Source organism: Callorhinus ursinus, unplaced genomic scaffold, assembly GCF_003265705.2.
Source record: "Callorhinus ursinus isolate GAN/ISIS: 27379988/994484 unplaced genomic scaffold, GSC_fseal_2.0 scaffold11, whole genome shotgun sequence".
NCBI classification, from domain to species: domain Eukaryota; kingdom Metazoa; phylum Chordata; class Mammalia; order Carnivora; family Otariidae; genus Callorhinus; species Callorhinus ursinus.
The window spans coordinates 54683452-54711180 of NW_027397073.1; the positions used below are offsets into that span (position 1 = coordinate 54683452).

Consider the following 27729-nt stretch of genomic DNA (forward strand, 5'->3'; position numbering starts at 1 on the left):
GAAGAGCCATACTACATTACAGAGGGATTTTGGTATCAGAGAAGAATTATTTTTTAGACCATGGTAGCTAAAAATATAGAAATGCTGACTCTTTTATTACTTTCTAACCTATTTTAAAAATCAGCTTGTAACAGAAGAGATACGCTTTGCAACCTTAGAGTAGGAAAAAATTTCCTAGATAGGACACAAGAAGCATGAGCCATAAAAGAAAATAATTGATGAATGGGACCTCATCATAATTAAAATTGTCTTGTATCTGAAAGCCACTGCTGAGAAAATAAAAATGCAAGCTACAGACTAGGAGAAAATATTTATAATATGTATATCTGACATCTATAGTCAGAAATCTTGCAACTCAATAAAACAACAACCCAATTAAAACTTGTCAAAATGTTTAAATAGGTGCTTCATAAGAGAAATGTATTACTAATGGCCAATAAGCATATGAAGACTTCTCAACACAATTAGTCATCAGAGAAATATAAATTAAACCACAGTGAAGTATCATTACATACCTAGGAGAATGGGGAAAATGAGAAAGACTGGGAATGCCAAATGTTGATGAGATATGGAGCAACTAGAACTCTCATACATTTTTGGTAGGAATGTAAAATGTTACAACCACTTCGGAAAACAGTTTCAGTTTCTTATAATATTAAACATATACTTACCATAGGACTCCTCTATCCATTCCACTCCTACATGGCTACCCAAGAGAAATGAAAACTATGTCCACACAAAGACTTATGTATGAACATTCTCAATAGCTTTATTTATCATAGCCAGAAAGTGAAAATAACCTCTAAATCCATCAACATTGTATGGCCACACAAACTGTGGCATATAGAGACAACAGACAACAATATGATAAATCTCAAAAACATACTGAGCAAAAGAAGCCAGATATAGCAAATTACATACTGTATGATTCCATTTGTATGAAATTCTAGAAAAGGCTGAAGAGCTATAGTGATAGAAAACAATTCAATGTTTATCTGGGGCCTGGGGACATGGGAAGGTGAATTGGGACAGACTGAAAAGAAACACAAAGGAAGTTTTTGGGAGGATGGAAATGGGTTATATCTTACCTATAATGAGTGCATTTTACTTTATGTAAATTGTACTGCCATAAAGATCTAAAAGACAGTTTGTAACAATCTGATATTTCTAATAAATAGAAATATGGGTAAGAATATCCTAAAAATGGAATATTTGAGAACTAGAATTAACTTTAAAATATGCTAACTCAATTTTTCCTAATTCTTAAAAATGTTTTAAATCTAAAAATAATTTCATATTTTCTATTCAATCATTTTGAATTATTGTATTTAGTCAATATGAATGATTAAAGAATGAGTAAATTGATGTGAAATGTTGCAATTTATTTTACAAATAGGCATTATTCTTTTCTTCATTCATTTATTCAATAAGCATTTATTGATCAGGGGATCAATACTAAGAACAGTATCAGATACTAAAGATTCAGATGTGTAAGACACAGGTATGCTCTCAAGTAGCTTAGAGTCTGGTAGAAAAAAAGACAGGGAAAAGGGAGAGAAGAACACAGACACAGCTGCGGTCTGCAAATATGTATCTACAGAGGTGTCAGGTGGCATGGTTTACATGAAATCAGGGTACAGATGTGTTAAATGGAGTCATGCATGGAAAGTCCCCACGTCAGCAGACCAAAACTTACCTAAGTGTCTATGCTTGGCTCTCCCAGAAAAGGTAGGCCTACGTCAACCAATCAGCACTTGCCTACTCAGCACAAGTTACCAGGCTCCAAGACTTCCCTTTGCTCCATGAAAGAAAAGTGACACTGCTTTAACTAATCAGCAAATGCTCAGTATGATGATGTCTTTGTTCCTGACCACTTTGAGCTAGAAAAATCTCTTACCTTATACAACTCCCCAGGGCTTTCTTTTCTTTTCTTGTTCTAGGATTTATTTTTGAGAGAGAGAGAGCTCTCATGAGGAGGAGGAGGGACAGAGGGTGAGGAAGTAGGAGGGAATCTCAAGCAGACTCCCTGCTGAGCAGGGAGCCCCCCACACATGGGGCTCAATCTTAGGACCCTGAGATTATGACCTGAGCCAAAATCAAGAGTCGGCTGCTCAACCGACAGAGCCACCCAGGCGCCCCCTCTTCAGAGCTTTCCATCCTGCTAGATTGGATGCTGCCCAACTCATGAATCACTGCATAAAACCAATATGACCTTTTCAAAATTTATGATTGTTGGGATTTTCCTTTAGCACATGAGAATGCCACTAAACCAATGGAATCCAATTTGGGGAGGGAAATAAATTAAGGCACAAGGAACCCTCTAAGGGAGAAGGAAAATAAAAGGTCATTCTGGACTAGAACTTATGGGGTTGAAAGCCTAGCACCATGAGAGCAAAGGCATAAGAAAGCTGGCAGGACCAAGGCAGAATTTCTGAGCTTAAGGTGGAGCTGTTCTGCATGCCAACAAGGTCTTGAGAGCAGCTCTGTGACTGCTGAAAAATCAGCAGAGAGGAAGGGAAAGAATCCTGAGAGTGAAGTGTCTGGGCTGTTGAAGTCTTCCTGGATGGTAGGTGCAGAGGACAGAGAAGACAATGAACCTCACAGCTTGGCTTCTATCAGTGGGGGAGAGAGTTGGATAGTTAGAAATACCGTTGACCCTTGAACAACACACATTTGAACTGCACGGGTCCACTTACACATGGATTTTTTACAGTAGAGTACTGTAAATGTATTTTCTTGTCCCTATGATTTTCTTAATACCATCTTATCTTCTCTGGCTTACTTTATTATAAGGATACAGTATATAATGCATATAACACACAAAGTCTGTGTTAATTGACTGTTTATGTTATGGTGAGGCTTCTGATCAAGAGTAGGCTATTAGTAGTTAAGTTTCGGGGGAGTCAAAAGTTACACGCCTATTTTCAACTGTGGAGGAGGAAGGTTGGCACCCCTAACCCCCATTGTTCAACGATCAATGTACTGAGATGTTACCAAATAAATCTAAGGAGAAAACAGTTAAAAGTTCTTTGAATAAGCTAATAATGCTTAAGTAGAATGATAACATTTTGAAATTGAAATTGATGGTTTTCATAGTCAGTAATTCCTTTTTTTTTTTCTTAAGATTTATTTGAGAGAGAACTGCCATGCACCTGCATGAGTGAGGGGAGGGGCAGAAGGAGAGGGAGAGAATCTCAAGCAGACTCTCCACTGAGCACGGAGCTCTCTTCTGGCTCAGTCTCATGACTCTGAGATCATAACCTGAGCTGAAGTCAAGAGTCAGATGCTTAGCCACCAAGCCACCTAGGCACTCCTGAATCCTATTGCTTTATAAAGACGTTGAAATGAGTTCAGAAAATAAACAAACAAATTCTTAGCATTTGAATTTTAAAGTAAGTGCTTGAAATGCAGAATGGAGACTAAAATCTTGAAAGCCAAGGCTTTCAATTCATTGCTGGAGCAGTGGGGGAAAAGTTTTTTAAGTCTTAGCCTCAAGGCCCCAGGGCTAAAATTATAAAGTCTCTAAAATAAACAGAGTTGGGATGAGAAGAGGAAAAAAAAAAGCATAGCCAGTTTGAAAATTCATTCTGGGTTTGGGGGCAAGTTTTGGTTTTGGTTTTGGTTTTACAAGAATAGATTGATAAGAAACTACAGATTTAGCAGGGTCTCCAGAAAAGGAGATTGTTGTCCCATGTCTATGTCCCAACCCTGGTCATCCCATGAACAGGTAGGGCCTCAGAAGGGAAATGATAGGTAGCCCAGATGAATCCGGAGAAATCCAAGCCCTTCATTGGACAAGGGTATATATAGTTCAGAAAGACTTCTGGCCTCTTGAAAATTTTCCAGGCCAATATTGGAGGGATAAATACCAGGAACAGAGTGAGTTGTCTGGGTGAATGAAATTTAGGGCCCCCTCCCAGGTCCTTCCTAACCCCAGGGAACTTTTATGAATCTGTGAAAATCAATCCAAGCTCAAAATGAAGCCACTCATGCTAAGCCCCCAATCTCCAAACTGAGACTAATTGCAGGTTTAGCTTTCCCAGTAATGAGGATCTTAAACCAGTCACTCATGAATTGCCTCATCAGCACTAGTTAGGTAATGTTCCTGACAGACCCCTGCTATCCCCTAAGTAACCCAGCAAAAACTAACCCACTCTTTTGCCTACTAGAACTTCCTTGTTCCTGCTCCTTTCTGCCTATAAAAGTCTTTCATTTTGTACGCCTCCTTTTTTCTTTAAATTTTTCATTGTTATGTTAATCACCATACTTACATCATTACTTTTTTCTGGTTATGTTAATCACCATACATTACATCATTAGTTTTTGAAGTAGTGTTCCATGATTGTTTTTTTTAATAATTTTTTATTGTTATGTTAATCACCATATATTACATCATTAGTTTTTGATGTAGTGTTCCATGATTCATTGTTTGTGCATAACACCCAGTGCTCCATGCAGAACGTGCCCTCTTTAATACCCATCACCAGGCTAACCCATCCCCCCACCCCTCTCCCCTCTGAAACCTTAGTTGGTTTTTCAGAATCTATCATCTCTCATGGATCATCTCCCCCTCCGACTTACTCCCCTTCATTCTTCCCCTCCTGCTATCTTCTTCTTTTTTTTCTTAACATATATTGCATTATTTGTTTCAGAAGTACAGATCCATGATTCATCAGTCTTGTACAATTCACAGTGCTCACCATAGCACATAACCTCCCCAATGTCTATCACCCAGCCACCCAACCCCTCCCACCCCCCACCACTCCAGCAACCCTCAGTTTGTTTCCTGAGATTAAGGATTCCTCACATCAGTGAGGTCATATGATACCTGTCTTTCTCTGATTGACTTATTTCACTCAGCATAACACCCTCCAGTTGCATCCACGTCATTGCAAATGGCAAGATCTCATTCCTTTTGATGGCTGCATAATATTCCATTGTGTATATATACCACTTCTTCTTTATCCATTCATCTCTCAATGGACATCTTGGCTCTTTCCACAGTTTGGCTATTGTGGACATTGCTGCTATAAACAACGGGGTGCACGTACCCCTTCGGATCCCTACATTTGTATCTTTGGGGTAAATACCCAGTAATGCAATTGCTGGATCGTATGGTAGCTCTATTTTCAACTATTTGAGGAACCCCCATACTGTTTTTCAGAGGGGTTGCACCAGCTTGCATTCCCACCAACAGTGTAGGAGGGTTCCCCTTTCTCCACATCCCTGCCAAAATCTGTCGTTTCCTGACTTGTTAATTTTAGCCATTCTGATGGGTGTGAGGTGGGATCTCATTGAGGTCTTGATTTGGGTTTCCCTGATGCCGAGCGATGTTGAGCACTTTTTCATGTGTCTGTTGGCCATTTGGATGTCTTCTTTGGAAAAATGTCTGTTCATGTCTTCTGCCATTTCTTGATTGGATTATTTATTCTTTGGGTGTTGAGTTTAATAAGTTCTTTATAGATTTGGATACTAGCCCTTTATCAGATATGTCATTTGCAAATATTTTCTCCCACTCTGTCATTTGTCTTTTGGTTTTGTGGACTGTTTCTTTTGCTGTGCAAAAGCTTTTGATCTTGATGAAATCCCAATAGTTCATTTATGCCCTGGCTTCCCTTGCCTTTGGCGATGTTTCTAGGAAGACGTTGCTGCAGCTGAGGTCGAAGAGGTTGCTGCCTGTGTTCTCCTGTAGGATTTTGATGGACTCCTGTCTCACATCTAGGTCTTTCAAACATTTGGAGTCTATTTTTTATGTGTGATGTAAGCAAATGGTCCAGTTTCATTCCTCTGCATGTGTCTGTCCAATTTTCCCAACACCATTTGTCGAAGAGACTGTCTTTTTTTCCATTGGACATTCTTGCCTGCTTTGTCAAAGATGAGTTGACCATAGAGTTGAGGGTCCATTTCTGGGCTCTAGATTCTGTTCCATTGATCGATGTGTCTGTTTTTGTGCCAGTACCATACTGTCTTGATGATGACAGCTTTGTAATAGAGCTGGAAGTCCAGAATTGTGATGCCGCCAGCTTTACTTTTCTTTTTCAACATTCCTCTGGCTATTCGGGGTCTCTTCTGGTTCCATACAAATTTTAGGATTATTTGTTCCATTTCTTTGAAAAAGGTGGATGGTATTTTGATGGGGATTGCACTGAATGTGTAGATTGCTCTAGGAATTATTGATGTGTTCACAATGTTTATTCTTCCAATCCATGAGCATGAAACGTTTTTCCATTTCTTTGTGTCTTCCTCAATTTCTTTCATGAGTATTTTATAGTTTTCTGAGTACAGATTCTTTGCCTCTTTGGTTAGATTTATTCCTAGATATCTTATGGTTTTGGGTGCAAATGTAAATGGGATTGACTCCTTAATTTCTCTCTCTTCTGTCTTGTTGTTGGTGTATAGGAATGCCACTGAGTTCTGTGCATTGATTTTATATCCCGCCACTTTACTGAATTCCTGTATGAGTTCTAGCAGTTTTGGGGTGGAGTCTTTTGGGTTTTCCACATAAAGTATCATATCATCTGCAAAGAGTGAGAGTTTGACTTCTTCTTTGCCGATTTGTATGCCTTTGATTTCTTTTTGTTGTCTGATTGCTGTGGCTAGGACTTCTAATACTATGTTGAATAACAGTGGTGACAATGGACATCCCTGCCGCGTTGCTGACCTTAGGGGGAAAGCTCTCAGCTTTTGCCCATTGAGAATGATATTTGCTATAGGTTTTTCATAGATGGCTTTTATGATATTGAGGTAGGTACCCTCTATCCCTATACTCTGAAGAGTTTTGATCAAGAAAGGATGCTGTACTTTTTCAAATGCTTTTTCTGCATCTATTGAGAGGATCATATGATTCTTGTTCTATCTTTTGTTAATGTATTGTATCACGTTGATTGATTTGCGGATGTTGAACCAACCTTGCAGCCCAGGGATTAATCCTACTTGGTCATGGTGAATAATCCTTTTAATGTACAGTTGGACCCTATTGGCTAGTATTTTGGTGAGAATTTTTGCATCCATGTTCATCAAGGATATTGGTCTGTAATTCTCCTTTTTGATGGGGTGTTTGTCTGGTTTGGGGATCAAGGTAATGCTGGCCTCATAAAATGAGTTTGGAAGTTTTCCTTCCATTTCTATTTTTTGGAACAGTTTCAAGAAAATAGGTATCAATTCTTCTTGAAATGTTTGGTAGAATTCCCCTGGGAAGCCATCTGGCCCTGGGCTTTTGTTTTTTGGGAGATTTTTGATGACTGCTTCAATTTCCTTAGTGGTTATAGGTCTGTTCCGGTTTCCTACTTCTTCCTGGTTCAATTTTGGTAGTTGATACATCTCTAGGAATGCATCCATTTCTTCTTGGTTATCTAATTTGCTGGCATAGAGTTGCTCATAATATGTTCTTCTAATTGTCTGTATTTCTTGGATGTTGATACTGTATATTGTATACTGTATATTGTCTGTGTTCCTTTCTGGTCTATGCTGCTTTTAGGCTCTCTCTTTGTTTAGAGGACCCCTTTCAATATTTCTTGTAGAGCTGGTTTCGTGTTTGCAAATTCCTTTAGTTTTTGTTTGTCCTGGGCACTTTTTATCTCTCCTTCTATTTTCAATGACAGCCTAGCTGGATATAGTATTCTTGGCTGCATATTTTTCTCGTTTAGTGCTCTGAAGATATCATGCCAGTCCTTTCTGGCCTGCCAGGTCTCTGTGGATAGGTCTGTTGCCAATCTAATGTTTCTACCATTGTAGGTTACAGATCTCTTCTCCCGAGCTGCTTTCAGGATTTTCTCTTTGTCTCTGAGACTCGTAAGTTTTACTATTAGATGGGGTGTTGACCTATTTTTATTGATTTTGAGAGAGGTTCTCTGTGCCTCCTGGACTTTGATGCCTGTTTCCTTCCCCACATTAGGGAAGTTCTCTGCTATAATTTGCTCCAATATACCTTCTGCCTCTCTCTCTCTCTTCTTCTTCTGAGATCCCAATTATTCTAATGTTTCATCTTACCGTTTCGCTTATCTCTCGAATTCTGCCCCCGTGATCCAGTAGTTATTTATCTCTCTTTTTCTCAGTTTTTTTTATTTTCCATCATTTGGTCTTCTATATCGCTGATTCTCTCTTCTGCCTCATTTATCCTAGCAGTTAGTGCCCCCATTTTTTTATTGCACCTCATTAATAGCCTTTTTGATTTCGACTTGGTTAGATTTTAGTTCTTTTATTTCTCCAGGAAGGGTTTCTCTAATAACTTCCACACTTTTTTCAAGCCCAGCTAGTATCTTTAAAATCATGATTCTGAACTCTAGGTCCATCATCGTACTAATGTCCATATTGAGTAGGTCCCTGGCAGACGGTACTACCTCTTGTTCTTTTTGTTGAGGTGATTTTTTTTTGTCTTGTCATTTTGTCCAGAGGAGAATAGATGAATGAGAGAACAAAATGCTAACAGGTTAACAACATCCCCAGAAAATATACTCTAAACAAATCAGAAAGGACCTGAAACCAGGGGAAAAGAAAGGGAAAGAAAGAAAAAAGTGAAAAAACGAAAAAGATAAAAACAAACAAAAACAGAAGAAAACAAAACAAAACAGAATATGATCAAATATGATCAGGCTGGTGCATAGATCAGTGCCACACACTAGATCTTGGGTGTATTTTGGTCTGTTAGAAGAAAGTGCCTCCTAAAATTTTAAAGAAAGAAAGACTTAAATATGTACAAAATAAGGGCTGATACGGTGAAGGGATGGAATATGACTTTAAAGATGAAAAGTATAAAAATATTTTAAAAAAGGAATTGATAAGGTGCTTGAAAAAAGAAAGAAGAGGATAAAAAAAAAGAGAGAGAGAAAGAAAGAGAAAAAAGGGGGAGAGAATGTGATCAAGCAGGAGACTAGAACAAAGCCATACACTAGAGATTTAGGGTATGTTTTGATATGTTAGAAGAAACTGTATCTCAAAATTTTAAAGAGAGAACAACTTACATATATATGCCAAAAATAAGGGTAACTACTACGAAGGGATAGACTATGACTCTAAAAATGAAAAATAAAAATGTTTTCTTAAAAAAAGGGATTGATAAGATGTTGGTTGAAAAAGGGAAAAAGAAAAATTAAAAAAAAAGTTAAAAAAATTAACTTTGAAAGACTAAAGAATCATGGTAAAAAAGCCATGGATTCTATGTGCAGTATTCCCCTAGCGCTGGAGTTCTCCCGTTCTCCTTGATGGGTAAACTTGGTCTTGGCTTGCTGGCTGTTCATGCTGATCTTCTGGGGGAGGGGCCTGTTGCCGTGGTTCCCAGATGTCTTTGCCGGAGGCGGAATTGTCCTGCCCTTGTAGGTCTGGCTAAGTAATCTGCTGGTGTTTGCTCTCGGGAGCTTTTGTTCCCTGCAAGCTTTCTGTATGGCTTTGGAGGATGAGAGTGAAAATGGTGACCTCCCAATCTCCACCCGGAGGAGCCAAGAACTCGGGGCCCCGGTCCTCAGTGCGCCCCCAGAGAAAAGCAGTCACTCCCGTGTCCCTGGTCTCCGGCCGCACTCCGTGCTCACCCGGCCTGTGACCGAGCGTTTCTGTCTCTGGCACCCGACCCCATGTGGAGTCTCCAAACCCAGCAGATCCCTGCAGTGCGCTTCCACGCCGCTCCTCCCGGGGGAGGGAGGGGAGTCTCCCCGAATCTGCCGCTTGTTGGGTCCCTGCTGGTGGAGCAGTGGCCCGACTGGGCCGCAGATCACAGTTTATGGCAACCCCGAGCTGAGAGCCCGCGCCTCGGCTCCGTCTCTGCAGCCGGCTTCCCCACTCCGATACCTGGGAGCTCTGCCGCCCTCAGGCACCCCCGGTCTTTCTGTGACCCCGAGGGTCCTGAGACCACACTGTCCCACGAGGGTTCCACCCCCGCTTAGCCACTGGAGCGACGTCCCTCAGCGGAGCCGACTTCTACAAGTTCCGATTTTGTGCTCCGCGGCTGTAGCACTTGCCAGCGGCGGCCAACAGAGGCCCCTCCACCGCCATCTATCCTCCCGAATATCGCCTCGGATTCACTTCTCCGCACATCCATCCTATCTTCCAGAACCTGGTCGCTTTTCTGTTCCGAGCGTTGTTGCTACTCTCCTCTTCGATCTCCTGTTGAGTTCGTAGGTGTTCAGAATGGTTTGATCCCTATTCAGCTGAATTCCTGAGACCAGACGAAATCCAGGTCTCCTACTCCTCCGCCATCTTGCTCCGTCCCCTGTATGCCTCCTTTCTATCTGCTAGATTGCTGCCTGATAGGAATCAGTTTTTGCTCAAATAAACTCTTAAAATATTTAATATGTCTCAGTTCATGTTTTTACACCTGGAAGGGTTGAACATGTAGCCAGCAGTGGCCTTGGGGTCGGAATAAGAAAGGCTCCAGAGGGACCAGAGGCCTTGGTGAGACATGGCCATCTAAGACAATGGATCAGGGATCAAGCCCCCCAAGCAAAGGACAAAGTCCCATCTCAGTAACTGCTAGAGAACATCTGGTGTCTGAAAGCTGGATACGCTACCCCTTTGAGTTTGGATACAACCTCAAAAGAAAGGTACACAATAGAAATATTTCATTAGCTATTTAAAATCCTGAGTTTTACTCAGAGGTTTCTGAAATGACAGTAATCAGTCACTTTGACTCAATTTGACCAAAAGTTTCTAGATTAACTGTTTTGCTATCGAACAACATGACAAAAAGATTAGCATTAGTTATAGACAAATCTTTTTTTTAGTGGCCTGAGCATTTGTACCAAATTTTCTAACATTTTTTGAGTCCTTGGTTAGTATACTCACATAGCATTTCTGGCTACCTAAAATGTTATCACTTCCACGCCACACAGCTGCCTCTATGTCGCCCAAGTTTAAATGTTACTCCTCCAAGAGGTTTTTCCTGTCTAACCAACCTTAGTGGGTCCAACACCCATCCCCACTACACACACATACACACACACACACACAGAAAGCATTTGTGCACCTGCACATGCACACACACACACTGTTTATTCTCTGTCAGGGGTCCTAGATTCATTTCCTTTACATCACTTTCTTCAATTTGCTATTTCATAGTTATTTGTTTGATTACCTGTTTAATGTCTGTTTAATTACCTGTTTAGTGCTACACTGTTATCTCTATGAGAGCAGAAACTGCTCCTGTTTTATTTTCGCAGTACTCACAGTGCCCAGTGTGGTCTTCACAGTGTAACAGCCATTTGATAAACACATGCTGAGTGACTGTGCCAAGCTCTACGCTGTTATTTGCTTAAATTTATTTACTCCTGAGATAGATGCTGTTATTGTCCTCATCCTAAAGACAAGGAAAATGAGCCATGGCGAGATTAGGTAGCTTTGCAAAGCCAGTTAATGATAGAGCCAGAAGTTAAACCCAAGTAAAAAGGAGGAAAAAAAACTAAGCATGACTGACTCCAGAGCATGCTCTCTTGTCTCCTACAGAACATTTTCTCTTTTTACAAACACAGAAGCCAATGGCCTGGGCCTCATCATCCCTGTGGTACTGGGATGACAATGACCCAGTGACCAAGCCAAGACACCAGTGGGCCAAATGGTTTCTAGTTCATTTCCGGAAGAGTTAATGAATGGGGAACTGTTCAGTCCAAGGGCACCCAGCAATTCATTGACAGAGTAGAGGTTTCCGATGTTACCCGGGGTCTACAGGGGAATAGGCTACATGGGATGAGGATGAGACGGGGTTTTTTTGACTCAGGGATATTTTGGCATAGCTTAAAAAAAATTGAATAATCTCTTTTTTTCATTTCCATTTCCATGGCAACAGCCATCCTATCCCAATCCCAAACTTCAGAACTTCCTGACCCTGAGGTTCATGAATGAGGTGACAGGTGGGCTGAGGTAGGGGTTTTAGACTCACTTTATTCAAAACTGAATTCATCAGCTTTCCTCCCATTTTAACATTCTCCTATATTCTCTTTCTCCACTAGTGGCGGTATCTTAGTCTATGCTTGAAGTCTACAAGTGGCCCTTAACTTGGCTGACTTAATTTTCCAAATATTTCTTAAATTTGCCAAGTACTCTCTATTCCCATCCCCCCTGCCCTCATCAAACCCTCATTATCTCTCGCCTGGACTATTGCAATAGCATTGTAACTGCCCTCCTGGTCTCATGTTTCCATATTCATCTGCTTATTTATAGTCATCTGCTTTATGTCATCTCTTTCACAACCACTCAACTCTGCCTTCAGAATGGGAAAGGAGTCATAGACAGTGAGTAAATGAATGGATGTGACTGTGTTTCAATAAAGTGTTATTTATAAAAGCAGGTGGTGGGCCAGAGTCATCCGTGATTTACCTCATAGTTATCAGAGTTATCTGTAGAGAATGCAGCACTAACCACGTAACTATATCATTCCTCTCCAAAGAAAACCATAAAGCACTGGATAATGCCCATTGTCTATAAAAGATCCAACTTCTAATGGCCTATGAATTTGATTTGGTCCCTGCCTGCTGTCTTACGTTATATCTCACCACTCCTTGCCTTGCACTTCATGTTCCTGTAACACTGAACTATATCTAGTTCTCTGCACACAAAAGTTGTTCCCTGATGTTCCTAGTCTGATATTCCTTATCCACACTTCCTCCTACCTGGAAAGACCCACTTGTGTTTTCTCTTCACTTAGCTAATTCCTGCTTATTCTTCTGACAAGACCCAGGCCTCCTTCTGGAAGCTTTCTATAATCCACATAGGAGGAGTACCCTCCCCCGTCTCCCAGGAATCTCTGTTTATCTCTGTCATTTTTAGTACTGTGCTTGATCATAATTATTTGCGCATCTCCCTCATTAACTGTAAGTTCTTCCATAGAAGTTTCCTGTGTCTCATTTACCTTTCAATTCAATGCCCAGCATTTTCTTATCACATGGTAGAAACTATAAATATTTTTAAATGTTTATTGAATAAATGAATGTTTGAATGAATGCACTAAACTAGTCTGGTTTTTTAAAAGAGTTAATGTAAATGAAATAGGGCTTGTTGAATACAAGCATTGTGTCTGCTATACACATCTTTAGTTATATGTGTGCATGCATGTGTGTATGTATCCTGTTAGAAATTGCATTTATATATACATAGATAGATAGATAGATAGATAGATAGATAGATAGATAGATAGATAGATGTATATTTAAAACAATTTTATTATGGAAAATTTCAAACAGATACAGAAGTAGAAAAGAACTGCTTGTTCTTAATGAACTCCATCCCCACCATGTGCCCCTCCCCCCTCACCCAGTGTCAACATATATTAATGTACAGCAAATTTTGTTTTATTATACGTGTACCCACATCCCCAATCCTCCCACCTCCAGATATTTTGAGGCCTATCTCAGATATATCATTTCATGTGAAACCTTTTCAATAGGTATCTCTAAAAATTAAGGATTTAAATATTTTAACAGAATCACTGCATGATTGTACCTTTAAAAAATGGTTCTTAGCCATAGTTAAAGTTAATCAAAATTAGCATTGTCATTGTCTTACCAACAGTAATATGTCCTTAAATGCTTTAACTCTGATCCCACTTCTTTCAATGTGTACATTATGAGCATCTAATATTTAAGTTCTAGCCTTTCTCCCCTAAAATTAGATATTATTGTTTTTTTGGAATATATATTTCCTTATCAACATATATATAAATAGCTACCTCACTTTAAAAATCCACTTACTGTGAGATTTTTTAATAATAAATTTTTAAATTGTACTTATCTAAAAATATCTTTATTTCACCCTTATCCTTGAAGGAATAGTTTTATTCCACAAGCTTTTGGATTGATTTGTTATTTTTTTTCTCAGTACACCAACCACTTCTCCATCTTAGTTTTGGACAGGGCTGGATTAGACTGGGAAAAGAACTCCCTCAGTTTATTTACAGTATATTTCCTATCTGCACCATCTATAGCAGCAAATGCAGAAGAGAGCCTGTTCTCCACTCAGAATGGGCTCACACTAAGCCTAAGGTTCAGGTAAAATCTTAGCTCTTTCAACAATCACCAGAATCTCAGTTCTTACCTAATTTAGATAAAGCTGGTTAAATTAAGCACTTTGAGCACCCAGGCTACTATATCCAGGGACACAGTGGTAAAGAGAGAAAACCATGCACATTCTTCCCTCCCCCCTCCCAGCCCTGAGTCCTAGGAATAGTTTTCTCTCCCAGAAGGGCTCTGAGGTCTGGCGGTGCCCTTGATGCAGGTAGCAGCATACACTGTGGAATGAGTTGGCAGATAGTCAGAGGAAGCTTGCCCTTTGAAGAGCAAGGTCAGACCTCAGAAGCAGTCTCTGGGACTATTGGGAGCCAGCCTTTGTAACAGTTCAACTTTCTAAAGCTTGCTTCCTTATGTCAGAATAGCCGAAAGTCTCAGATTGGTCAGCTGAAATGCAGTGATGGAGGATGGCCCAAGAGAGGGCAGTTCCTAAATTTTCTGACACTTTTATCTCTGGGATCTCTTTGTTCTTCAGATTTGTATAAGAAATCCCTACTTTGCACATTTTCTTGACACAAGCCATCTGGTACTTTGTTCTAATCATTCGACCCATTTTGATGCTTACTGCGCTGTTCTGAAATGGGACAAACTAAGCCATAAGTACACAAGTAGATCGGGGTCTGTGCTTAAAGTGGAGGTATTGTAGGATTTCATCCGTAACTTGCCTTTAGCTTCAGAAGTTGGGCTGGCATAGTCCATTACTGAGAATGAAGCTTTTCTGTGAGCTGCTCTCGATCACACAGGTGGGATTCAAAAGGATGTACAGAATAGTCCTTTAATTCAGGTTCAAGCTGCCCACTGGCAACCAGACAGTGTCAACCCTGAATGGTGTGAAAGAAACAGCTTCTCTACCCCATTACTCCTGTACCACCTGATTTTGAAATCCTTTATCCTCAAAGGAAACAGCTTCTCCACCCCATTACTCCTGTACCACCTGATTTTGAAAGACTTTATCCTCAACTTATGCAATTATACCTATCCTGAACTTGTTCTTTCCTTTTCCCCAGAACTCTTGAGAAAACAAGTTCCCATCACAGTGACTTACTATAGCTAAAAAATATCCTGACTCTCAATCAAGGAGATTCTCTGTTTACCAAAACTACTATTGAGGTTAAAGAATAAGGAATAATATTAATAATAATAATCCTTTCGGGGTGCCTGTGTGGCTCCGTCAGTTAAGTGTCTGCCTTTGGCTCAGGTCATGCTCTCAGGGTCCTGGGATTGAACCCCATGTCTGGCTCCCTGCTTCTCCCTCTCCTCCCTGCTCATGTTCTCTCTCACTATCTGTCTGTCTCTCAAATAAGTAAATAAAATATTTTAAAAAAATAATAATCCTTTCAAAAGAGATATGATATACTACTTTTCTTCCAAATAAGACTTTAATTTTATCTCTTCTCCAGGCCCATCATCCACCTAAAAACTTCACACTTCAATTGAACTAAATTTTAAACCAGGTGGTTATCACTAAAAGTGAAAGTTTAATGTGCTCTTGGGAATTTCCATATAGAGTCCAGAATTGAGCTACCCCTGCCCCTCTAGCTTCATTTCCTCCCTCTTTTATACAACCTACCAAAATTCATTCAATTAAATGACATTAGCTGAGTATGTCTATACTAAGCCCTGGAAATACTAATATGAATAAGACAATCTCTGCCCTCAAAAAATTCACCCTCTAGTGAAAGAAAACCATTTTAAAGAAATAATGATACCAGCATAAGAAGCACAAAAAAGTGGTGACATAATCCACTGTATCCAAAGGCAAAGGCAGTGGGAAGTGGGAAGGAATGACTTATTCCATTTGTAAAGTTAGGTGAGGACCTGAACATAGGTAGCTCCACTATTCTCTTTTTGCCTTCAAGTACAAAAGGAGGAGAAAGGGAAACTTCCCAGAATGTCTTAACAGGTGTTCTTTGAACAGGATGACCAGAGAGAATTCTAGATGGTTTGTTGCCTTGTATCTGGACTTAGCCCCAGTGGCAGCCCCTTTGGATGACCTGATCTTCAAATATGATTTCATTCCTGGACATTTGGCTCTCAGATGTATTCCCACCTAGGCCTATTCTCTCCCCACCCTAGTGCCCAATCAAATTGGACCTCAGTCACTGGGCTGCATCCAGGATCCTGTTGTTTTGGAAGAAGGGATGTTTCCTCCCCACTCTTGATGTTTCCTTCCCAGTAGAAGCAACATAACATTCATTCACTCATTTATCCAACCAACAAATATTTATTGACAACTATATACGAGGCACATTCTAGACCCTGCTCTCATAAAACTTACACTGTATAGTCACTGCCAGTGGAGAAGAGGCAAACAAAATACTAAGCATATGTGATAGCTGAGGGTGATGAGTGCTGTGGAGAAAAATAAAGTAGTATAAAGGGATGAACAGTTCTCGGGTAGAGAATTCTAGGTGTTTTATATAGGATAGTCAGGAAAACCTGCATGGAGAAAAGCACATCTGAGCAAAGGCCTAAAGATAATGAGGTTCTGGAGTTCAAAGAAGTATTTCAGTCCGGAGATACGAATTTGGGCATCGTCAGTGTGTAGAGCTCTAAGACCAGACGAGACCAAGGGGGAAGGGAATAGGATAGGTAAAAGTTTTCCAGAGTGAACCCCGAAACACTCCAATATTTAGAATTCAGGAAGATGAGGAGAAATCAGCAGAGGAGACTGAGAAGAAGCCAATGAAGTTTCATACTCCTGGCCCTCCTCTGCCTCTCTCTCTCTTTGCCCATCTGAATTTCTCCCCTGAGAAGGAGTAACTTATGTGATTGGTAAATTCAGGAGAGAACCTGATACTCAATGGCTCTACTCCTTCCTTCTTCCTTACCTTTAGGGAGCTGACTGCCTGCCGAAAGCCTGTATTCTGCTGTTTCTCTATGTGATAATATCCTCAGGGACACTATGAAGAGGTCTGCAATTTTCTGTGCTTCCTATGACTCTGGTGGGTAAGTCGGCCTCATTCTAGAATTCAATATTTTAAAGCCCACATCTGTATAGCTCTAAGCCACATTTTCTAATACCAGATTCACCAGTAATAAAGACAATGTTTTAATTTATGTCTGCCTGCTTCCTTTTCCTTATTTCCTAATTGATTCAAAAGTCTGGCCATCAAGAAGGTTTAAGTTCATCAGAACCCCCCTTGAAAGCCATTATCATGGAACACAAATTCAGACTCAGGTGATCTGTAAGAACACTTCCAACCCCAAAAGAAGTCCATGATTTACTTCCCTGCCTGTCAGTTGGAAGCCAAATCTACTCAGAGATTTTTAGAAGTAGAAAGAAAATAAGATCATCTGTTCACAGCATTTTGTTGAGAAAACTGACACCCAGAGAGAGAACCTAGCCAGCAGCAGAGCCACAACTGTGAGTCGGCTGTCTTGACTCCCACCCAGTCCAGTGAGAACCTTAGACTCCTCCATCTTATTCATTCCTGAAGGAGAAATAAAATGAAACAGACTAAGTATCTTCCTCCCATCCAAGTACTAACCAGGCCCGACCCTGCTTAGCTTCCGAGATCAGACGAGATCGGGCGCGTTCAGGGTGGTATGGCCGTAGACCAGACTAAGTATCTTCCTGAGAGTCTTTCTCCAAACTATCCCTACTTACCCACATGCATACGTTGACTCATTATATAGCAAAAAAAGAAGTGGCTATTTGGTCACTTACGATAATGCGATCTCTTAACTGTTTTTCCTTTAGTGATCTTTGTTTGATCAAAGAAAAAGCCTATTATTTCCTGTAATTACCTAGGTGACTGAAGAAATGTTCACTGATGATTCATGATCACCAACCTCAAAAGAGTCCTTAACATTGTTTCCTTAGTCTGTGACTTTCTCACTCTTCGAACTGCTTTAAGCCCCAGACACCTCCCGCATTCCCAGATGGTCTTGCCTCCTTCTCAGAGAAACTGAAGACCTCAGATAGCAATGTTCTCTCCTTTCCTATCCACCTCTACAAACAGAGCTATATATATGCCCAGCCTTTCCTTCATCCTTGCAGTTAACAGTAGAGAGGTATTCCTCAACCTACCAAAGCCGCTCCTTCCATCTGTCTGCAGATTCAATCCTCTCCCACCTTCTCAGGCAAAACTCCACCATTGATTTTCTCTTCCCTCTCCAGCAGGGTATTCTGCTGGTCCCTCTCATCTGGATCTTTTCTATCAACATTTCAACAAGCTCAAATCTATTCCAAACAAAAATAGAAAACAGTATTTCTTGATGTCGCAACCCACTGGCACCTATAACCACATTTGGATTACGCTGTTCTGAGGACCTAAGTAAGTATTGACATACTCTTTTCCACATGTAGTGCAAACATTAAAATAACTCACTAAGCCAATACAATTATGAGTTTTTTATTAAAACTCCTTTTATTCCTTGTTTTCTAAATGTCACATACTAAATTCTCTCCAAATTTGTCTTATTTTGGTGTTCCTGCTTTGCTAGGAGTTTTGCCTGAGGCATATCTGCTAACTGGGTAATCCGGAATTTGCCCATTCATTCTCACATTCACAACCAGAATACGTGGGTTTTCTATAACCTGCTGTCTCTGTTTCCTCCTTTTCCGTCCCACCATTCCGTCAGTCTGGTTCTTCCCTAGTCACTCTACCGAAAGGTCTATTGCTGAGCTTGTCATTGACTCCCAAGAACTAACAGATATTTTTACACTCCTTATATTATTTGATTTCTCAATAGATTTGACTCTATTGACAGCCCTCCTCCCTTTTAAACTGCTTTTTTCTCTTAGCTTTTGTGCATTCTTCTGGTTTTTCTCCTTCTTCTCAGACTTCTCCTTCCCAATCTTATCTTCAGACTCCTTCCACTGTGAGTCCTTCAAAGTTAGACAACCTAAGGGCTCTTCCTAGGTCCTCTTCTGTTTTCACTTTATAGGCTTTCTATATTTCTATGAATAGCCTATTTTTAGGAGAACTATATAATTTATCATTCAAACCAGTTCATTTTTAAAAGTAAAGGAAGTGTATTATTAGCAGTGTTGCCTAGACTGTTCAGAGCCAACTTGGATATGTAGTCACCCCACATATATGCCACTGAGGCCCAAATTTATTTCCCCATTAAAGACCTCTTCTCCAAGCTACAGACTCACAAATTGCCTACTCACTATGTGCACTTGAATTCATCAATTCATTCTTTTAACAAATACTTAGTATCTATTATAGGTCAAGCACTATTCTAGGAACTGATGATATGTTAAAGAACAAAACAGACAAATCTCCTGTCATCATAGAGTTTACATTCTAGTTGAGGGGAGATAAATAAAAGCACAAATATATAAAAATACATATTAAAAAGGGGGGGGCGCCTGGGTGGCTCAGTTGGTTAGCAACTGCCTTCAGCTCAGGTCATGATCCCAGGGTCCTGGGATTGAGCCCCACATCGGGCTCCTTGCTCAGCAGGGAACCTACTTCTCCCTCTCCCTCTACCTGCTGCTCTGCCTTCTTGTGCTCTGTCTCTCTCTGTCAAATAAACAAGTAAAAATTCTTTTTAAAAAAAATACCTATTTTTTTTTACCGTGATGAAGGCTATGGAGAAAAATTAAGTTGGAGAAGGGTATAGGGAGTGTTGGGAGGAAGTTGGAAATTCTAGATAGTGTGATCAGGTAAAGCTTCACTAAGAAGGTGACATTTGAAAAAAGACTTTTCTGAAAAGTTTGGGAAAGTAATGAAAGTGGACACATGCGTAAAGAGAACAAAATGTGCAACATCCTGTAAGTGGCAATAGGCATAATGTCTTCAAGAAATAGCAATCAGGCCACATATATGAGGCTGGGTGAATAAAGGAGAAAGCAGGGAGATAAAATCAGAATGTTAACAAGTTTATATTATATCGGGCCTTGCGGGCAATGGTAAAGAATTTAACTCTTATACTAAATAAAATGAGAAGCTATTGGAGGGGTTTGAGCAGAGAAAATAATATGATCTGACTTACGTTTTAAAAGTACCACTCTGGCTGCAGGCAAGGGTGAGAGCAGACCGGATGGGGAATAAAGGCAGAAGTGGGGAGTCTAGTTAGGAGGCTACTGCAATAAGCCAGGTGGTTTGGACAAGAGCATTAGGAGATAAAGTGGTTAAAAGTGGTCGGATTCTGTATATATTTTGAAGATGGAGCCAACGGAATTTGCTGATGGATTGGATATAGGGTTCAAGAAGAAAGAGAGAAGTCAAGGATAATTGCCAGGTTTTTGGCTGGGGCAGATGGAAAAATGAAGCTTCCATTTACTTAGTTGGAGATGATTTCAGAAGGAGCAGGTTCAGAAATGAGGAACAGAAACTCATTTCGGGACATGTTAAATTTGAGACACATATTAGACATCCAAGAGGAGCTGTCAAGTAGCCTGATGGATATACAAGTCTAGAGTCCAAGGAGATACCTAGGCTGGAGATAAAAACAGGGGGGGCGGGGAGTGTCTTCAGTTTTGTATATGCTATTTAAATCCACAAGCCTGAGTAAGATCACTAAAGAAGAAAAGAGAAAAGAGGTCCAAGAAATGAGATATAGGCTCTCAATATTTAGAACTCAGGGAGGTGAGGAGGAACCAGCATAGGAGACTGAGAGGAGCATCCAAGGAGATGGGTGTAAAACCAAGAGAGTATGATACTTGAAAACCAAGAGAATGAGTTTTAAGGTGGAAAGAGTGAGCACCTATACCAAATGCTTCCAATATATCAAACAAGATGAGGATTGAAAAATGACATGGAGGTCACAGTGACCTTGATACATTCAGGATAAGTAAAGCAGCAGGTACAAAAGTCTGACTGAGTGGCTCAAGAGAGAGTTGGAGGAGACAAAATAGAGAAAGTGAAAACAAACAACTCTCTTGAGGAATTTCACTGGTAAAAGAATGAAAGGAAAAGGACATTAGCCAGAGGGAAAAATGAGGGCAAGAGACAATTTTGGTGGAGGAGAGAATGATGATGCAGGGAAGAGGAAAGACAGTTTGCAGAGTATTGTGCTTGCCCTTGAGTGGTCCCATCCTAAGAGGAAATGGGATGACAAGTGAGGAAATTAGTGTATGCCAGGGGTAAGTATAATTCATCTATAAGAGAAGATAAATGGATCCAGAATATAAATGGATACAGACATCTGCAGGTGGGTATATATAGTGGTGGGAGTTTGTGGAAGTTCTCTTCCGATTGCTTTTGTTTCTCAGTGTATTGGGTGCAAGCTCCTCAGCTCAGAGTGAGGACTGTGGACGAAAGAATTGAGGTGTGGCCAGTGTGAAACCGTCAAGGAGAGCTGGAGACTGAGTACTTAGTGAAAGCCAGTATGATTTCCAGGCAGCATGATGGCCACATTTGATGTTAGTTATCACATACATTGAGCCCATTCAGCATGATTTTTTAGTCTTTCTCTAGCACGAGGGTAGGTGAGGAGCAGATGGAGAATTGAATGTAAGTAGGGTTGTGGTTTTTCCAAGAAGATAGAATGCAACAAGAGAAAGTCAAGGGAATTAAGCATGTATGTAAGTGAAAGAGTGATTATAATGATGTTATGGAAGGAATATAAATTGAATAAAGTGGTCAATGAGATCACAAAAAGACTTTGTCTTTCTCTGTGGCCCCTACAGAAGCAGTGAAATGGTAAGAGATCAATGGATTATAGGTTCTGGCAAGAAAAGCAACATTGGAGTAGGGGAATTCGAAAGAGCGAAGGGGAAACATAAGAACTGGTGTAAGAGGTGGTTGAAACTGGGATTAAGGAGTGTTGTAGTTATTGGTAATGGCAGGCTCCACGTGTCCCAGATGAAACTGTTATCCTCTTCCCAAATTCCCTAACTTAGTAAACGACACTGCAAGGGTGTTCCTCCATTGCATGCAATACATCACTACATCTTATCTATGTGACCCTTGATAGAACTCCCACAGCTGTCCATTTCTCTCCTCTTTCTTGCTACTCTTCCAATCCAAGCTACCTTCATCCCTTGCTAAGGCAACTGCAATAGCCTTTTAACTGGTCTCCCCACAACTGCTCTGATCCCAGATATAATCAGAGTCATCTTTTCAAAACAAATAAGGAATTATGTCCCCCATTAATTAAAACTTCAATGGCTTTCTATTGCTCTTAGGATGAAAGCCAAAATTTGCAACATGGCCCACTGTCTAGTCCCTGCCTTTTTCTCCAGCCCTACCTTGTACTACTCCCCCCCTCACTCTCTGTGTTCTAGACATGCTGGGATTTTTTTGGATCTTCAAACATACCATACTTAGTCTAACAGAGAGTTGGCCTATTACCTTTGTGAAAGTCCCCCATTCCCTCCCTTCCACCTAGTTAATACCTTCATGTACTTCAGATCTCACCTTAAATTCCTTTTCTTCAAGGATCACTTCTCTGACTCCACAGTGTAAGTTGGGTCCCTTGTCGTGTGCTCTCTCAATGCTAATTGTCTTTCAGTATGCTTGCCCCGGTTTTCTTCAGTCATAGAGCATGAGCTCCAGAATAGCAACAGTTGTATCTGCTTTTATTCATTGTTGTGTCCCTAGCACCTAGGATAATTCTGACACATAATTGGCAACCATAAATATTTTTTCATAAATAAATAATAGCATTATTGCATGTATGTGTCTAACGCTTTCTTTCTTCACAGCCATCTTACTATCATCTTAAGCCAACTGTCCTCATTAACTTTATCTCACGTGTCCTACCCTGTTTTACTCAATTCAGTAGCAATTTATTTAGTATGTACCATGTGTCAGCCATAAAAGACTCAGAAATTAACAGGAATAATCTTCATTTTTCACTTTTAAGTTCTATAAATCCAATGTGGCAAACAGATATGTACACAAAAAACTAAAATCAATTCATTCAAAGGTTATTCAGTGCTTATGAAGTGCCAAGATTTGTTGGCTCCAGAAGTATAGCAGAGAACAAGCCCTTGTGAACCTTAAAATCTGGTGAGAATGTGCTGTTATTCTGGAAGTATGTAGTACCACTAGTTCTTCTGCTAGGGAGTAGGGGCCACAGAGAAAGACAAAGTAAATGCTCACCATGCAGAGGATGAGACATGGAACCAGAATGATACCTTATCAGGTATCTCCTAATCAGTTTTTATTTTCTCCTGAGCTTCTTGAAGCATGTTTAAGCATTAGGGTGACATCATTAGTTTGGTATTATAGAACGACAACGTTGGCAACATGAAGGATAAATTATAGTGATCACAATCAAGAGTGTTGTTTTGAGAACTATTCCAAAGTCTGAGGAAGAAATGATCAAGGTCCACAATAGGATAGTGGCAGGACATGTGGGACAGAATTTACTTATTGAATTTGATGGCTACGAAGAGAGGGAAACTCAAAGATGAGAAGGTTTTTTCATTTGAATTGGAAGAGGAGTTATGGAAAATACTCTTAAATTCCCATTAAGCTTATTTCTTCTTACTTATGAGCACACAACCAGATTACATATCTCAGCCTCCCTTACAGCTAGGTGTGACTGAATTTTGGTCAAAGGAGTGAGTGGAGATTATGAGCACCACTTTCAGTCTTAATAAAAATCTCTCCTGGTCTTTCTTCCATTCTCTTCTCCTATCAGCTGTATGTCAGTGTGAGGATGATAAAAAGAAGAGCTTCTGTTAGCCTGGATCCCTGAAAGGAGAGCTCACATCCCTTTAACCATTGATTGGGGCTTTGCATCAGTAAGAAATAAACAAATTGTGTTAAGCCACTAAGATTTGGGGATTTACCCAGAAGCTAGCATTAACTTAACTAATACAATGGTGATGCCAAAATAGAGATTCAGGAGCAGAAGCTGATGCAGTGGTAGAGTTTAATTTAGATCATATTTAGTTTGAGATTCTTTTGACACTTCCAAGCAGCTGGAAATAGTAGTCCAGAGATCAGAAGAGAGCAAGAAACAAAGATTTAAAAAATTCTGGGCTGCAAGTGACTGAAGACTTGGTCCTAATTGATGTAACAGAAAGGGCATAGGGGCAGAAAAGATGAAGGTGTAGGATGGGGAATATCTGAATGTACAGGAATGCGGGGTGGGGGAAGAGGAATCAGAAAAGAATACCTTCTCAAAAAATTTTTTATGATTATTACTTTATACAACAAACCAAATAGTTGCTCTTAGAACGCTGCCTTTCTAAGAATGACTTACCCTTGTTAAACTGATAGTCATATAAGCCATATTACTGCCTCTGCTATTAAAAGATTGAATTCAGTGAATTCCTTAATGCTCTGCTTCCTTCCCACACCATAAGCTCTAAAATTCAATAAAACCATCCCTCCTGCCAAAATGCCAAAATTCATTTAAATATTGTAAAAGCTTTGAAACCAACAAGTGGCCCCTGATGAATTCTGACACATCTTATAATCTCTTTGGTCCTCAGACCTTGTCTATACTGTGTCATCAACTTTCTAATGTTTGAGCCCTTTCAAAATGCTTTCACATGTGTTATTCATTTGATGCCCCTAACAAATCCTTAAGGTTGGATGCAGCTGAGGCTCCAGAGATGCTGACAAATGATCAAAGGGGACTGTTACCTTAGTACAGAGCCCATGTCAAAACAAAGCCCATCCCAGGAAGCAGAATAACTGTCTCCCAAGGATATCTGTAAGAAAAATATACCCATTTAAAAATGCTGTTTCAGTGCTATAGGGGGTTATCCATTCATCCAGCCCCTGCAGTTTGTAAGTCTCATAAGTCTTTTTAATGTGACATCAGGGGACATCTTGCTTCCTGACTCACAGTCTGAGTCACTGTCAACGATCCCCCAAAGAGAGTGAGCAAGTGATGAAGGGTGCATCTTAGACAGCAGAAACAACCATTTATTTGATAGTTGCAGTGGCCTTTGTCATAATGGCTTTCAGTAGTTTCAAATATATTTTGATTAACTCCTCACCAGATAGGGGGTATGCATTTACTTGCCTAAAGGAAGTGGCTATTTTGAAATATTTCTGATTTAACTTGTCTTCTTTTTTTTAAGATTTTTTATTTATATAGAGAGACAGAGAGAGCACAAGCATAAGGAGAGGGAGAGGGACAAGCAGACTCCCCACTGAGTGAGGAGGGCAGAGCCAAATGTGGGGCTTGACCCTAGGACCCTGAGACTATGACCTGAGCTGAAGTCAGACAATTAATCAACTGAGCCACCCAGGCACCCCTTAACTTGTCTTCTAATAGAAGTACAATCAAATAAAACCAACATTCAGATGAGTTCTCAGAAAGTCTCACTTTTGTTTAGACCATCTCTTCTAATATCTTCAAATATTATTCTAAAAAGACCAAATTTCTTTTTTTTTTTTAAGTAGGCTTCATGTCCAGTGTGGAGCCCAGTGTTGGCCTTGAACTCATGACCCTGAGATCAAGACCTGAGAAGAGATCAAGAGTCAGACACTTAATTGACTGAGCCACCCAAGTGCCACTAAAATGATCAAATTTCTACACAGATGATTCTATGTATCAACTTGGCAACACTATGGTGACTGTTATTTAGTCAAACACTAGTTTACTGTTGCTGTGAAGGTATTTTTTTGATGTGGTTAACATTTAAAATCAGCTGACTTTAAGGTGAGCAGATTACCCTCATTACATGGGTAGGCCTCATTCAATTGGTTGAAGATCTTAAGAGCAAAAGTCAAAGTTTGCCGAAGGAAGAATTCTGCCAGAGCTTTCAGCCTTTAGACTCACAACTACACCATCAACTCATACCTGAATCTTCAGCCCACCAGCTTGCCCTACAGATTTTGAAATTGCTAGTCTTGAAAATGGCAATTTTCTCACACACCCTTTTAATAAATTTAACATCCTCTATTCAGACATTATCCCTGTCCAAAGTAGTCATGTAGTGTCATTCAATGTACTTTCTCTAAAGCCTTTTAAAACATCTTGAGAAGGTGGTAGAACCACACAAAAAAGAAATTATTGTCCTTGTTATTTGTTATGAGGAATGTTTTTTGGTAGGAAACACTTGAAAGATACTTTCCTGTAAGAATATATCCACGAATATACCCTTGATTGAAGATTTGGAAATGAACAAAAGAAGAATGTATTAGGGTGCTCCAGAGAAACAACAAAATTTATGATCTCATTTAACCTTAATTACCTCCCATTAAATTCCTTAGCTTCAAATACAGCCACATTGAGGGGTTAGGGCTTCAACGTATGAATTGGGGGGGACACAATTCAGTCCATAACACACTTTAAGAAAATAGAAAAAAAAAGAGCAAATTAAACCCAAAACTAACAGAGGGAAGGAAATAATGAAGATTAAAGGAGAGATAAATGAAATCACAAATAGAACAAGAGAATCAATAAAATGAAATATTTGTTCCTAGGGGAAAAAAAATCAACCAAATTGACAAACTTTAGCTAGACTGAGAAAGAAAGAAAAAGGAGAAGATGCAAATAGCTAGAATCAGAAATGAAAATAGGGACATTACAACCAACTCTACAGAAATTTTAAAAAATTAAAAGAATACTATAAATGTCTACCAATAAACTAGATAACCTAGATGAAATGAACAAAGTCTTAGAAACATACAATTGCCAAAACTAACTCAAGAGGAATAGAAAATCTGAATAGAGCTTTAACAAGTAAAGAGATTAAATCAGTGATTAAAAAAAGAAAGAAAGAAAAGAAAGAAAAACCTCCCAACACGGAAAAGTCCAGGACCAAATGGCTTCACTTGTGAATTCTACCAAACATTTAAAAAAGAATTAAAACCAATACTCCTCAAACTCTTCCAATAAAAAGCAGAAGGGAGTTCCCAGAAGGGAACATTCCCTAATTTATTCTATGAGGCCAATTTTACCCTAATACTGAAGACACTTCAAGAAATGTTCCCTATGAATATACATTAAAAAATCCTCAGAAAAAAATACTATCAAACTAAATCCAGCAGCATATTAAAAGAATTATATATCATGACCAAGTGGGATGTAGCTCAGGAATGCATGAGTGATTCAATATGTGAAAAGCAATGCTATATGAAGGGGAAAAAAAACACATGATCATCTCAGTTGTTGCAGAAAAGGCATATGACAAAATCCAACACTTTTTAATGATTATTAAAAAAAACACAATACACTAGGAAAACAAGGAAACTTCCTTAAGCTGATAAGGGACACATATGGAAAGCCCACAATAATCATCATATTTAATAGTGAAAGACTAAAGTTTTCACCCAAAATTCAGGGCAAGATAAGAATGCCTGCTTTCACCACTTCTTCAGCATTATACTGGAAGTTCTAGCCAGAGAAATAGGTAAGATAAAGAAATAAAAGCATACAAATTGAAAACTATCTGTATTTACAGATGACATGATCCTATATATAGAAACTCTAAAGAATCCACAGAAAAACTATTACAACTTTTCAATTAGCAATTGATTTCACAAAGTTGAAGGATACAAGAATCAGTTTTATTTCTACACACCAGCAATGAATAACCCAAAAAGAAAATTAAGAAAAAAATTCCATTTACAAGCACATCCAAAACTATAAAATACTTAGAAATAAGTTTAATCAAGCATGCAGTACATTAAAAACTATAAAACTGCTAAAAGAAGTGGAAGAAATCTAAATAAATGGAAAGCTACCCCTTGTTCTGGGCTGGAATAGTTAATATTTTTAAGATGATGACCCAAAGCGATCTACATATTCAATGCACTCTGTATCAAAATTCCAATGGCCACTTATGAAGAAATAAAAAAGCCAATAATCAAATTCATATGGAGTTTTAAGAGGCCACAAATAGCCAAAACAGTATTTAAAAAGAAATATA

General features: G+C 39.5%; 1 protein-coding gene across 1 annotated transcript in view; it reads right to left on the reverse strand.

Annotated features, from left to right (window-relative positions):
• AKAIN1 (A-kinase anchor inhibitor 1) overlaps window positions 1-18128 on the reverse strand; it is a 235161-nt gene extending 217033 nt beyond the window's left edge. The window contains exon 1 of the transcript XR_012380077.1: window positions 18019-18128. The gene's annotated coding sequence lies outside the window, so the exon portion shown is untranslated. The remainder of the gene's footprint in view (window positions 1-18018) is intronic.
• Window positions 18129-27729: the final 9601 nt, after the last annotated feature.